Source organism: Micropterus salmoides, unplaced genomic scaffold (assembly GCF_014851395.1).
Source record: "Micropterus salmoides isolate LMB-PRFRI ecotype aquatic unplaced genomic scaffold, ASM1485139v1 Ms_hic_scaffold_21, whole genome shotgun sequence".
Classification (NCBI taxonomy): domain Eukaryota; kingdom Metazoa; phylum Chordata; class Actinopteri; order Centrarchiformes; family Centrarchidae; genus Micropterus; species Micropterus salmoides.
This window is the reverse complement of record NW_024041262.1, coordinates 27929989-27943035: the sequence shown is the minus strand read 5'-3', so window position 1 is coordinate 27943035 and position 13047 is coordinate 27929989. Positions and strand designations below refer to the sequence as shown.

The following is a 13047-nucleotide window of genomic DNA, read 5'->3' as shown; positions in this document are numbered from 1 at the left end:
TGGAGCCTCAACGGAGCCATAGCTGCATCCATGCATTTGGTGAACGTGCGGGGAGTTAGTGCTAGGCCGAACGGAAGAACCCGATACTGGTAAGCCGTGCCCCCGAAGGCGAACCTCAGGAACTTCCTGTGAGAGGGACGGATGGAGATGTGGAAATAAGCGTCTTGCAGATCTATCGTGTCAAACCAATCCTCGGATTGGATGTGACTGATGATGGCTGGGATGGTAAGCATCCTGAACCTGAATCTCCTCAGAGATTGGTTCAGGGACCGCAGAACCTAAATCGGACGCAATCCTCCGTCCTTCTTGGGAACCAGGAAGTATCGGCTATAGAAGCCGGCTTCTCTGTCCGGCAGGGAAATTAGTTCTATGGCCCCTTTCTTCAGCAGAGAGCGGACTTCCTGTCCCAACACCAGGCTCTGTTCTGCGTGTACTGTAGTCCCGACCATCCCGCAGAATCTGGGGGGGCGTACCCGGAACTGTAGCCTGTAGCCATCTACTCCTGTGCGCAGGACCCCCTACTCGAGGTCTCAGGACCTCTTCCCCTCCGTCAGGTCCTCCTCAAAGGGACCTCCCCCTACGTCACAGTCCCGAAGGAGATCGGCTTGGTATGCCTGCAAGACAGCCATCGTGTGCAGGCTGGCACCAGCTCGACCCGCTGCCATGTAGGCCTTGCCCACCAAATCGGACGTCATCCGACACGGCTTGGTGGGGAACGCCAGCGTCCGGAGGGATGAGGCGAGGTGGGAGAGAGGTAGCTAGCCAGGAGCGATGCCACCCGTAGCCGTGCTGTCTGATTTCTGTCACGTTGCCGTAGTCCAGCCGGGGGGACGTAGACAGCCGCGCAGAGAAGGGTTTATTCCACGATCTACACAACTCGTTGGTAGGGGCCGACGCGGGTGTTGCAGAAACCGCTCATCTAGTTTACTGCCTACCGATGGCTGCTGCACCACCTGTGGCCAATCAATGTGCAGCTTGGCCACGGCCCACGTCACCACTTCTAACAACTCCTCGTATCCCGGCGAGGGCTGATGACGTTCCGTTTCCTCTATGCTAAGCATATCTAGCTCCTCAGAGCCAGATTGTGTCAGCCTCTCCGGACTCACCCCTCGAGTGGGAGAAACCGAAGACGGGAGGAGGATTTTGCGGACGAGGACCGGAAAAAGGCCTCAGCCGTTCCGCCACCTCGGCGATCTCGCGTTGTGATCCCCAGGATCGGAGCCGCCGCGACGCTTCAGCGACCGCGGGGCCTGTGCCACGAGGGGAGCGCATCCGACCATCCTCTAGGAAAAGAGCCGCTCGAGACCTCAGCACCCTCAGGGGCAGGGCCTCGCAATGGTCGCAGGCAGCCCCCTCGAGAGCCGCCTGAGCATGAGCACACCCTCCGTGATGAAACGCTCACATGGAAAGACACACTGTCGGAATCTCTTAAACATGATCTGCTTCTTCTCGACTTCAGGTAGGATAATTGAGCTTCCAAACATAGCCAGAGTGCCTGCTGAATAGAAAGAAGCTAATGTGTCCTATGTGCCAGCGTGCTCATATACCCCCTCCGGTTACGCCGTCACACACTACCATTCTAGTAACACCAATAGGATTGGAGTAGTTTCATTCATAGTTCAGCCCTGCCACGCCCAGAGGCGTTCCTATAGTGTCGTCACCGACGCAGTTCGAGTTCCCTTGAAGGGGAACTGTTGTTGTGATTTGACGCTATATAAATAAATTGATTTTATTTTTAACTCAGACCACCAGTTCATATTTATTTTATATATATGTGTGTGTGTCTGCAGGCGGAAACTTCAGTGACTCAAAAGTAAAATTTTAAAAGAAAAACACAAAAGTATTACATTTGTATGTAAGTAGGTGAAAAAAAACAGCTGTCTATGAATAAATGTATATAAAAAGCAACAACGAACAACAACATGCGGTCTGTAAACAAACTGTTTCTCTATGTCATTATGGAGACTATTGATCACATTTACCCCCTCATCCTGACCTCAGACCTGATGCTGACCTGACCTGTGACACCTCAGAAGAAACAGCGTTCCTCTTTGGTTCCTAGAAAGGAGGAGTCCCCACAGCGTGGTGGCCTGTCAGGTTGTGTAATCCAACGGCACACACACACTCAAGGACGTGTGTTTCCACATGTTTATTGAATTGTGTTATCTGTGTGAAGCAGCAGCTGTTTTTTCATCTTTGCAACATAAATAAGGGAGACATCCATGCCAGGTCGCCAAAATACAGACATTATGCCACGCCCCTCAGCGTCACATAGCCTTTAGCGTCTGTAGAACCTCACCAGGCTGCCAGAAAGCCTTAGGAAGTCAGGTGACCTAATATACAGAGCAAGTCCGCTATGGGAGGTGGTTGGGCCGCATGGGTGGGTCAAACAAACACAGGACTCGAATCACCAACACTTGAACACACTGTAAATATTTCATCTGTGGCTACATTCAAGACACAGTTAAAAACATATCTATTTAACATGTATTTCGTTTAAATGTGACTATATGTATCCTATGTGATTGTAAGTTGTGTGTTAGTGTGTAAATGTACCATGTAAAGCGACCTTGAGGTCTGGAAAGGCGCTATATAAATAAAACTTCTTCTTCTTCTTCTTCTTCTTCACTGTCACGTGAATTGCGTGACTTAAACGTCACTTACGTAATGCAGCGTATTTATTTGAATCCCTCTAACCCGGCACTCACACTCAAACCGGCTGCTTGTGCTTAGATTTGCGCGGTTGCACTTTACAGGTTTACCTGCTGAAGCAGGCACTGAGTGTAAATAAAACCAACAAATAAAAAGTTGTTTCTTTGGTGCTTGAATCAAGACGAAGCCCCAAAATGTGGTTGCATTTCTCAGGTGTGGGTGCCAACCACGTTGTGTAATCCAACAGCACACACTGAAGGACGTGTGTTTCCACATGTTGGGCCAATTGTTTTATCGGTGTGAAACAGCAGGTGTTCTTAATCTTTGGATTATAAAAAAGTGAGAGACATCAGAGTGCTCAGACACTCAGACATCTGGATTTCCATCAGCTCACTTCAGCAGAAATCTGACAATGAAGGTAAGTTTTTAACTTTGACTGTCTAAATGTTTATCCGTAGTTTTAGTGCATTAGCACATTCAGTAGGATTATTTAAAATATTGTGTGCTGACACGTTTCTTATAATTAACATGTTTCTTTCTGTGTGTAGTAGCAGTTAACACTAGTCAGAGCCTCACTAGGCTGGATTTACCCACACCTACCCTACATATGTTTTAATTAAATGTGAGATGAACATCTTAGTCACCTTCTGTCCTTCTCCTCCTTTTGTAAAAACTACACTTTAATCGTTGATGGTCCCAAATGTTTCAGCGTGCATCATGCTTTATAAAGAATTCTTGTTGCATCTCAGAGTGATACAACTCAGGTTAAATACCACCATTGTGTACGATCAAAACCTGGTCTGAATCAGCAGCAACCACAGCGGGGGAATGTTCAAATTCTGCATCTTGTTTTTAATCAAACTAAATAACCTGTCCCAGCTGGTATCAGTCGTCTTCCTCCTCCTGGCTCCTCTGTTGACCAGCTGCCAGCAGCTCGTCCAACCGGTGGACTGCAGTGACATCTTTTACCAAAGTACCAACCGACCCAGTGGAGTGTACACCATCTATCCCATCGGGTCCACTTCTGCCGTCCAGGTACGCATCATCCTCTCTGGGCCGCAGGTCGACATTTAGATGAAGTGTTCAACATGTGAAGACAGCAAGATGCTACAGATACAAGCAGCAGCAGCAGCAGCAATAGTAGTACTAGCAGTAGTACAGCCTGTATCACATATGGATATATTTAATATTCCCAGGTGGATAAACTGACTATACTACTAACTGACTGTTTGTGTGTAGGTGTACTGTGACATGGACTCACTAGGAGGACGGTGGACGGTGAGTATTTTAACTCATGTACCAAATCTGGCTCAGCAGTTCTCAAATCCAGGACCTGTTCAGACTGATCAGAGGCCTCCCATGAACTCTACCAAGCTAGCTCTGCTAACTATCTGATCTCTTACCACTGTCATCCTTCAGTTAATGTTCTTGCTACAGACAATCTGATTACATGATTTAAACAAGACAACAGTAGCACTGCACCAGTTTTGAATAGTAAACATGTAACCTTGAACTGTCACATGATGTCTTCGATTTATTGAACACCGGACACAGAGAGTGGCGGATGAGACTGACTTTGCTCAACCATAGTCGGGTGACGTCACGTCTCTAGAAACACATAAACATGTTACCATTTAATAATCACCCAAATGTACCTGTTCAAGCCTCGCTATAATGTTCTTTGACTTGTGCATCGGTGTGTCTGTTGTTCCTGACCCTGATAGACGAATCCAGCAGCTGATTTAAGTGATGTACTTCCTGAATGAAGGCTTACTACTGGTTCAAACCTTGTTGTCTGGAAACATGAGCTGTCAGGTATCTGGTGTGTTTAGCTAGTTCTCCCTCCATCCCGTCCCCCCCAGGTGTTCCAGAGGAGGATGGACGGCACCCTGAATTTCTACAGGGGCTGGGATCAGTACAAGAAGGTCTTTGGAAGCGCTGCTGGAGAGTACTGGCTCGGTGAGAAACCAAACCTAACTAACACTAATGTGACCTTGTGAAACTCACTGTTTCTTCATCTATATGTGTTTGTGTTCAGGTCTTGAGACTCTCTTCCACCTGACTCTGAGGAAGAAGTACGAGCTACTGGTCGACATGGAGGACTTCTATGGAAACAAAGCGTACACTCGTTACTCCTCGTTCTCCATCGACTCAGAGTCTGATGGATACAGACTGCATGTATCTGGATTAACTGATGGAGGGGCAGGTGAGGAGGCAGCAGGAGGTTCTCAGTCATCCAGGTCATCCAACGAGTTCTAATCCCAGGGCGTCAAATACCAACGCTTTGAGAAAGCCCGACAAAGTGTCAAAGTGTAATTTTAAGACACAGTGTCCGTGTGAGATGCCTTTAGGTCTAGGAACTAATCGTGGTATTGGTTAAGTTTAGGAGAAGAATCATGTTTCGGTTAAGTTTAGGAAAAGATTGTGGTTTCGGTTAAGATTAGGAAAAGATAATGTTTTCGGTAAAGTTTAGGAAAAGATCATGTTTCGGTTAAGTTTAGGAAAAGATAATAGTTTTGGTTAAGTTTAGGAAAAGATAATGATTTCGGTTAGGTTTAGGAAAAAATTGTGGTTTCGGTTAAGTTAAGGAAAAGATCGTCGTTTCGGTTAAATTCAGGAAAAGATTGTTAAGTTTTGGAAAATATTGTGGTTTTGGTTAAGTTTAGGAAAGATAATGTTTTCAGTTAGGTTTAGGAAAGATTGCGGTTTCGGTTAACTTAAGAAAAAGGTTGTGGTTTCGGTTAAATTTAGGAAAAGATCGTTAAGTTTTGGATAATATTGTGGTTTTGGTTAAGTTTAGGAAAAGATAGTGGTTTTGGTTAAGTTTAGGAAAAAATTGTGGTTTCGGTTAAATTCAGGAAAAGATTGTTAAGTTTTGGAAAATATTGTGGTTTTAGTTAAGTTTAGGAAAAGATAATGTCTTCAGTTAGGTTTAGGAAAAGATTGCGGTTTCGGTTAACTTAAGAAAAAGGTTGTGGTTTCGGTTAAATTTAGGAAAAGATCGTTAAGTTTTGGATAATATTGTGGTTTTGGTTAAGTTTAGGAAAAGATAGTGGTTTCGGTTAAGTTTAGGAAAAAATTGTGGTTTCGGTTAAGTTAAGGAAAAGATCGTCGTTTCGGTTAAATTCAGGAAAAGATTGTTAAGTTTTGGAAAATATTGTGGTTTTGGTTAAGTTTAGGAAAAGATAATGTTTTCAGTTAGGTTTAGGAAAAGATTGCGGTTTCGGTTAACTTAAGAAAAAGGTCGTGGTTTCGGTTAAATTTAGGAAAAGATCGTTAAGTTTTGGATAATATTGTGGTTTTGGTTAAGTTTAGGAAAAGATAATGTTTTCGGTTAAGTTTAGGTAAAGATGGTGGTTTTCATTAAGTTAAGTAAAAGATTGTGGTTTCGGTTAAGTTTAAGAAAAGATTGTGGTTTCGGTTAAGTTTAGGAAAGATTGTGGTGTCGGTTAAGTTTAGGAAAGATTGTGGTGTCGGTTAAGTTTAGGAAAAGATTGTGGTTTTATTTAAGTTCAGGAAAAGATCGTCAAGTTTAGGTAAAGATTGTTGTTTCGGTTAAGTTTAGGAAAAGATCTTCAAGTTTAGGAAAAGATTGTGGTTTCAGTCAAGTTTGGGAAGAGATTGTAGTTTTGATTAATTTAGGAAAAGATTGTGGTTTCAGTCAAGTTTAGGGAAAGATTGTGGTTTGGTTAAGTTTAGGAAAAGATAATGTTTTCGGTAAAGTTTAGGAAAAGATCGTCAAGTTTAGGTTAAGATTGTGGTTTGGTTAAGTTTGGGAAAAGATTGTTGTTTCGGTTAAGTTTAGGAAGAGATCGTCAAGTTTAGGAAAAGATTGTGGTTTCAGTCAAGTTTAGGAAAAGACTATGGTTTGGTTAAGTTTAGGAAAAGATAATGTTTTCGGTAAAGTTTAGGAAAAGATCTTCAAGTTTAGGAAAAGATTGTGGTTTCAGTCAAGTTTGGGAAGAGATTGTAGTTTTGATTAAATTTAGGAAAGATTGTGGTTTCAGTCAAGTTTAGGGAAAGATTGTGGTTTTGGTTAAGTTTGGGAAAAGATTGTTGTTTCGGTTAAGTTTAGGAAGAGATCGTCAAGTTTAGGTAAAGATTGTGGTTTTGTTTAAGTTCAGGAAAAGATCGTCAAGTTTAGGTAAAGATTGTGGTTTTGTTTAAGTTCAGGAAAAGATCGTCAAGTTTAGGTAAAGATTGTGGTTTTGGTTAAGTTTGGGAAAAGATTGTTGTTTCGGTTAAGTTTAGGAAAAGATCGTCAAGTTTAGGAAAAGATTGTGGTTTTGTTTAAGTTCAGGAAAAGATCGTCAAGTTTAGGTAAAGATTGTGGTTTTGGTTAAGTTTAGGAAAAGATCTTCAAGTTTAGGAAAAGATTGTGGTTTCAGTCAAGTTTGGGAAGAGATTGTAGTTTTGATTAAATTTAGGAAAAGATTGTGGTTTCGGTCAAGTTTAGGAAAAGATCTTCAAGTTTAGGAAAGATTGTGGTTTGGTTAAATATAGCAAAAGATTGTGGTTTCGGTCAAGTTTAGGAAAAGATCTTCAAGTTTAGGAAAAGATTGTGGTTTGGTTAAATATAGCAAAGATTGTGGTTTCGGTCAAGTTTGGGAAAGATTGTGGTTTCGGTTAAGTTCAGGAAAAGATCGTTAAGTTTTGGATAATATTGTGGTTTTGGTTAAGTTTAGGAAAAGATAGTGGTTTCGGTTAAGTTTAGGAAAAAATTGTGGTTTCGGTTAAGTTAAGGAAAAGATCGTCGTTTCGGTTAATTCAGGAAAAGATTGTTAAGTTTTGGAAAATATTGTGGTTTTGGTTAAGTTTAGGAAAAGATAATGTTTTCAGTTAGGTTTAGGAAAAGATTGCGGTTTCGGTTAACTTAAGAAAAAGGTCGTGGTTTCGGTTAAATTTAGGAAAAGATCGTTAAGTTTTGGATAATATGTGGTTTTGGTTAAGTTTAGGAAAAGATAATGTTTTCGGTTAAGTTTAGGTAAAGATGGTGGTTTTCATTAAGTTAAGTAAAGATTGTGGTTTCGGTTAAGTTTAAGAAAAGATTGTGGTTTCGGTTAAGTTTAGGAAAAGATTGTGGTGTCGGTTAAGTTTAGGAAAAGATTGTGGTTTTATTTAAGTTCAGGAAAATCGTCAAGTTTAGGTAAAGATTGTTGTTTCGGTTAAGTTTAGGAAAAGATCTTCAAGTTTAGGAAAAGATTGTGGTTTCAGTCAAGTTTGGGAAGAGATTGTAGTTTTGATTAAATTTAGGAAAAGATTGTGGTTTCAGTCAAGTTTAGGGAAAGATTGTGGTTTGGTTAAGTTTAGGAAAAGATAATGTTTCGGTAAAGTTTAGGAAAAGATCGTCAAGTTTAGGTTAAGATTGTGGTTTTGGTTAAGTTTGGGAAAAGATTGTTGTTTCGGTTAAGTTTAGGAAGAGATCGTCAAGTTTAGGAAAAGATTGTGGTTTCAGTCAAGTTTAGGAAAGACTATGGTTTGGTTAAGTTTAGGAAAAGATAATGTTTTCGGTAAAGTTTAGGAAAAGATCTTCAGTTTAGGAAAAGATTGTGGTTTCAGTCAAGTTTGGGAAGAGATTGTAGTTTTGATTAAATTTAGGAAAAGATTGTGGTTTCAGTCAAGTTTAGGGAAAGATTGTGGTTTTGGTTAAGTTTGGGAAAAGATTGTTGTTTCGGTTAAGTTTAGGAAGAGATCGTCAAGTTTAGGTAAAGATTGTGGTTTTGTTTAAGTTCAGGAAAGATCGTCAAGTTTAGGTAAAGATTGTGGTTTGTTTAAGTTCAGGAAAAGATCGTCAAGTTTAGGTAAAGATTGTGGTTTTGGTTAAGTTTGGGAAAAGATTGTTGTTTCGGTTAAGTTTAGGAAAAGATCGTCAAGTTTAGGAAAAGATTGTGGTTTTGTTTAAGTTCAGGAAAAGATCGTCAAGTTTAGGTAAAGATTGTGGTTTTGGTTAAGTTTAGGAAAAGATTTCAAGTTTAGGAAAAGATTGTGGTTTCAGTCAAGTTTGGGAAGAGATTGTAGTTTTGATTAAATTTAGGAAAAGATTGTGGTTTCGGTCAAGTTTAGGAAAAGATCTTCAAGTTTAGGAAAAGATTGTGGTTTGGTTAATATAGCAAAAGATTGTGGTTTCGGTCAAGTTTAGGAAAAGATCTTCAAGTTTAGGAAAAGATTGTGGTTTGGTTAAATATAGCAAAAGATTGTGGTTTCGGTCAAGTTGGGAAAAGATTGTGGTTTCGGTTAAGTTCAGGAAAGATTGTGGTTTTGGTCAAGTTTAGGAAAAGATCTTCAAGTTTAGGAAAAGATTGTGGTTTTTTTTAAGTTCAGGAAAAGATCATCAAGTTTAGGTAAAGATTGTTGTTTCGGTTAAGTTTAGGAAAAGATCGTCAAGTTAGGAAAAGATTGTGGTTTCAGTCAAGTTTATTAAAAGATTGTGGTTTGGTTAAATATAGGAAAAGATTGTTGTTTCGGTCAAGTTTAGGAAAAGATCTTCAAGTTTAGGAAAAGATTGTGGTTTGGTTAAATATAGCAAAAGATTGTGGTTTCGGTCAAGTTTGGGAAAAGATTGTGGTTTCGGTTAAGTTCAGGAAAAGATTGTGGTTTCGGTCAAGTTTGGGAAAGATTATGGTTTGGTTAAGTTAAGGAAAAGATTGTGGTTTCGGTTAAGTTCAGGAAAAGATTGTGGTTTCGGTCAAGTTTGGGAAAAGGGCTTGGTTAGACGAATACAGACGCTTTATCAGGCTTCTCAAAGAGCTGGGAACTTAACCAAAGTGTGATGTTTCACAACATTAACCAGTAGTGTTATTTTGAAAGTCTAATTGGACGTTACATATTCAGTAGTCTATCATATTGTTCTGATTGTACACTTGTTATGTTTCTGTAGGAGACGCCTTGAGTTATCACAGCGGACAGAAGTTCACCACCTTCGACAAAGACCACGACACCTGGAATGAGGGGAACTGTGCCAGAAAACACCTGGGGCGTTCTGGTACAATATATGTCTTTCTGCAAACCCCAACGGGGTTTATCGCTGGGGGGCTGACAAGACTCTCTTTGCTGTTGGAGTGGAGTGGCGTAGTTGGAAGGGCAATGACTACTCTCTGAAGGCCTTCAGCATGAAGATCCGTCCTGTGCAGTAGTTCTCCAGGAAAAACGTACAGCAGAACATCAGCAGCTGATCTCTCTCACTTATCTAGAACATAATCTCACATGATGTTTAGATGGAAACAGACACATAGAGTCCGATAACGTGTTGATAACTGCATTAACTGCCAAAGAAAAGAAAACATGGAAGCAAATCCAGCCAGTCGACATGTAAAATGAATAAAATAAACATTTCCATCTAAAATGAAGAGTCTGATTGTGTGTGTGAGCAGCTGCTGGCTGTAAAGTCTTCAGCAGTGGTGGGCAGGAACACGTCACTGGGTAACTAGAAGTGTAACAGATTACTGTTTCCAAAACAGTAATATTACTACACTTACTAATCCAAGTAACGCTGCGTTACTGCATTACTGAACGCACCATCCTTGTTGTGAATGCCCGGCAGTGCAGCAGGTCAGCGGCACCGGACGAGGGAGAGAGAAGTTCTTTCCACAGCTGTAAGTAGCGGCTGCCATTATATCTCACAGTCTAAGATGTAAAGAACATGTCGTCTGTTGTAAACTGCGACCAGAAAAAAGCTTTCAAGCGCAAAAACAATTCTACATCTGATTTATTGAAGCATCTGCTGCAGCAGCACAGCGACATGAGACTTACAGAAAGAAACTCCGGCAGCTGCTGTCACTGATGCTTGGACTCGTCGGGAGAGCGTTAATGTGAAGAAACTCCTTTCTGCTCTTATGAAAATGATATTACATGAAAGTCGGGAGAGACTGCTTTGTTTGGTGGGGGGAAGGTGTGTGAAAGTAATATCCTATAGTAACATAACGGGTAACGTAACTACTTTCCTGGGTGATAAAAGTAACTAAAGTAATATTATTGCTTCAGGAGTAATAACTAGCTAGTGATATATAGTCATTTCTGAGTAACCTGCCCAACACTGGTCTTCAGTCAAACAGCTGTTGGTGTAGAGAAATGATTAGACAGGTGGGAGACGCTGGCATCACAGGTGGTCCGTTTTGACGCTCTTGGCTACAGAAGGAGAGAACGAACCTGTCAGAGAAAGTTCTGGTTCCTTTTCTCTTCACACTCTGCTGGTTAAGATGTTACCTTCAGTCTGCTGGATGTTGGAAGGCCAAAGGTGAATCATTATCTGCTGCACGGTGACAATAAATCAGAAACGGAGCAGGAAGCAGATCTTCTTTTCGTCTTTCAAACTTTTGTTATCTTTGGACGGCAGTCCCTCCAGGATCTCAAGCCTTTTTGTGATTGTTGTGGCCTAAAAGTCCGCTTTTCTAAAAAAACTTTGATGAAAGTTGTGACGTTCTTCTGTGTTTTTTTTGCTCTGACATGGTGGGAATAAGTGAAACAGCAAAAGTAGATATTTTTAACTTTAGTATTGTAGCTGAAGCATTAAACAGTCCCTCCAGGACCTGGTGGGCCTGACCCTGACCCTGCATATCTCAACTAGCTGACCTGGATTCTGTCCTGCAGCTAACTGTGTCTCAGAGTGTTTCTAACATTCTCTCTCTAAGTGTTTGTCAAGATAATTTCGTTTGTGTTCAACCACAACGCTGCACGTTCTGCATAACAGCTGCCCGCTTTGGTGAAGAAGATCTGATCCTGGTCTTCACGCTCCTTTGCTGTTATTTCTATTCACTCAATTCAATTCAATTCAATTGTATTAATATACGCCAATAACAACAACAGTTATCTCTGAGCGCTTTTCATAAAAGAGCAGGTCTAGACCGTACTCTGTGGTTAAATGTTCTGTATTGAATGTGCGATATTGAAGCTGAACATGATGTAATGTCTACTGGTGTATTTCTCTCTGGGGATGGGAGGAAAAGTCTCCTCAGGTAATTTTTGTAGTAAAGTGTCTCGCTGTCCTCTGACTGAGGACAGAGACAGAGTCTAACTGATAAGACTGTTGACTGGTGTGATTGATCAGTGATGGACAGGTGTCCTGGTCAGGCTGAAACAGGCTTGTAGCAAAACACTCTGCAAAACACACCTAAATGGTGCACTTGATGATATTCTAAGCAGTTTTGCGACCTTGTTTTATTTTCATAGTTTATTTTACTATCTCTTAGTTTGTGTCTGATGTTTAAAATGTGTTGTTGTTTTATTCCATGCATGTTGGAGTTTGCTGCACAGATCGATGCCTTCTGATTTATATTTTTCTATTTTGAACATTAAAAGATAAAAGAAATATTTCGATGATGAACTGAAGCGTTTGAAGCTTTTATTTTGAAAATTTAACGGGAGTAATTTGTTTTGTTTCGGCTTTTATTTTGGATCGTGTTAACCGGAAGCTGTATTTAACGGAAGCTGACGGGAGATTTTCAGTAGTTTGAAGCCAAACGGATCATTTATAACCATCTCACATGCAGTACAAGTACTACAGCAACGCATCTCTGTGTACTAGTGTCCGTATTTTTATTATAATCGCAGTTTTATGAGAAACCGTCTATTTAAAAACTCCGGAAGTGTTTCGGTCGGCCGCTGCGGGGCGGCGCCACAGAGAGGTCAAAGGTCAATGAACCCGAACATCAACAAAGCAAACAAAGGCTCGGAGGCGTTAGCTCGTTCAGCTCGGTTCAGCTCGGTCTAGCTCGGTTCAGCTCGGTCTAGCTCGGTTCAGCTCGGTCTAGCTCGGTCTAGCTCGGTTCAGCTCGTCCACTCGGTTCAGCTCGGTTCCTCTGACACGGCCGACATGTTCCCCGTGTTCCCGCCCGGTCGCAGCCTCCTGGTGGCGGCTCTCAGCCTGTTTCTGACCCCTCTCTCCTGCTCTTCGGTCCCGGACGGTCCCGCACATCGCAACTTACTTCGGGACCAAGACCCGGTACGAGGAGGTGAACCCGCACCTGCTGCGGGACCCTTTATCCGTGAACAGAACCGTCCTGAAACCTCCGCCCGCCGAGCGGTGCTCCCCGGTCCACCTGACCGCCGTCATCAGGCACGGCAGCCGGTACCCGACCGTGAAGAACATCCGCAGGATCCAGAAGCTGAGCGAGCTGGTCCGGACGGAAGCTTCCGGGGGGTCCGAGACCTGGATCCAGGACATCCGGAACCGCTGGGACATGTGGTACCGAGGACATGGACGGTACCGATCAGCACCGCCTTCATTACATCTGCTGTACTTTACTGTGGAAATACTGCTCAGCACACCGGAAGTGTCTTTATTACACACGTTAAACACCAGCGGTACACGGAGTACTGTGGAAATGTCTCATAGTACTGCAGTATTCTAGGAAGTACTCCTGCTAACCCCTCTGCTCCTCCCTTCTCCTCCCCCAGGTC

At 42.1% G+C, this 13047-nt stretch overlaps 1 pseudogene; it reads left to right on the top strand.

The window, feature by feature from the left end:
* The first annotated feature begins 2940 nt into the window (after window positions 1–2940).
* Window positions 2941–9994, top strand: LOC119915888 (annotated as a pseudogene).
* The last annotated feature ends 3053 nt before the right edge of the window (window positions 9995–13047 follow it).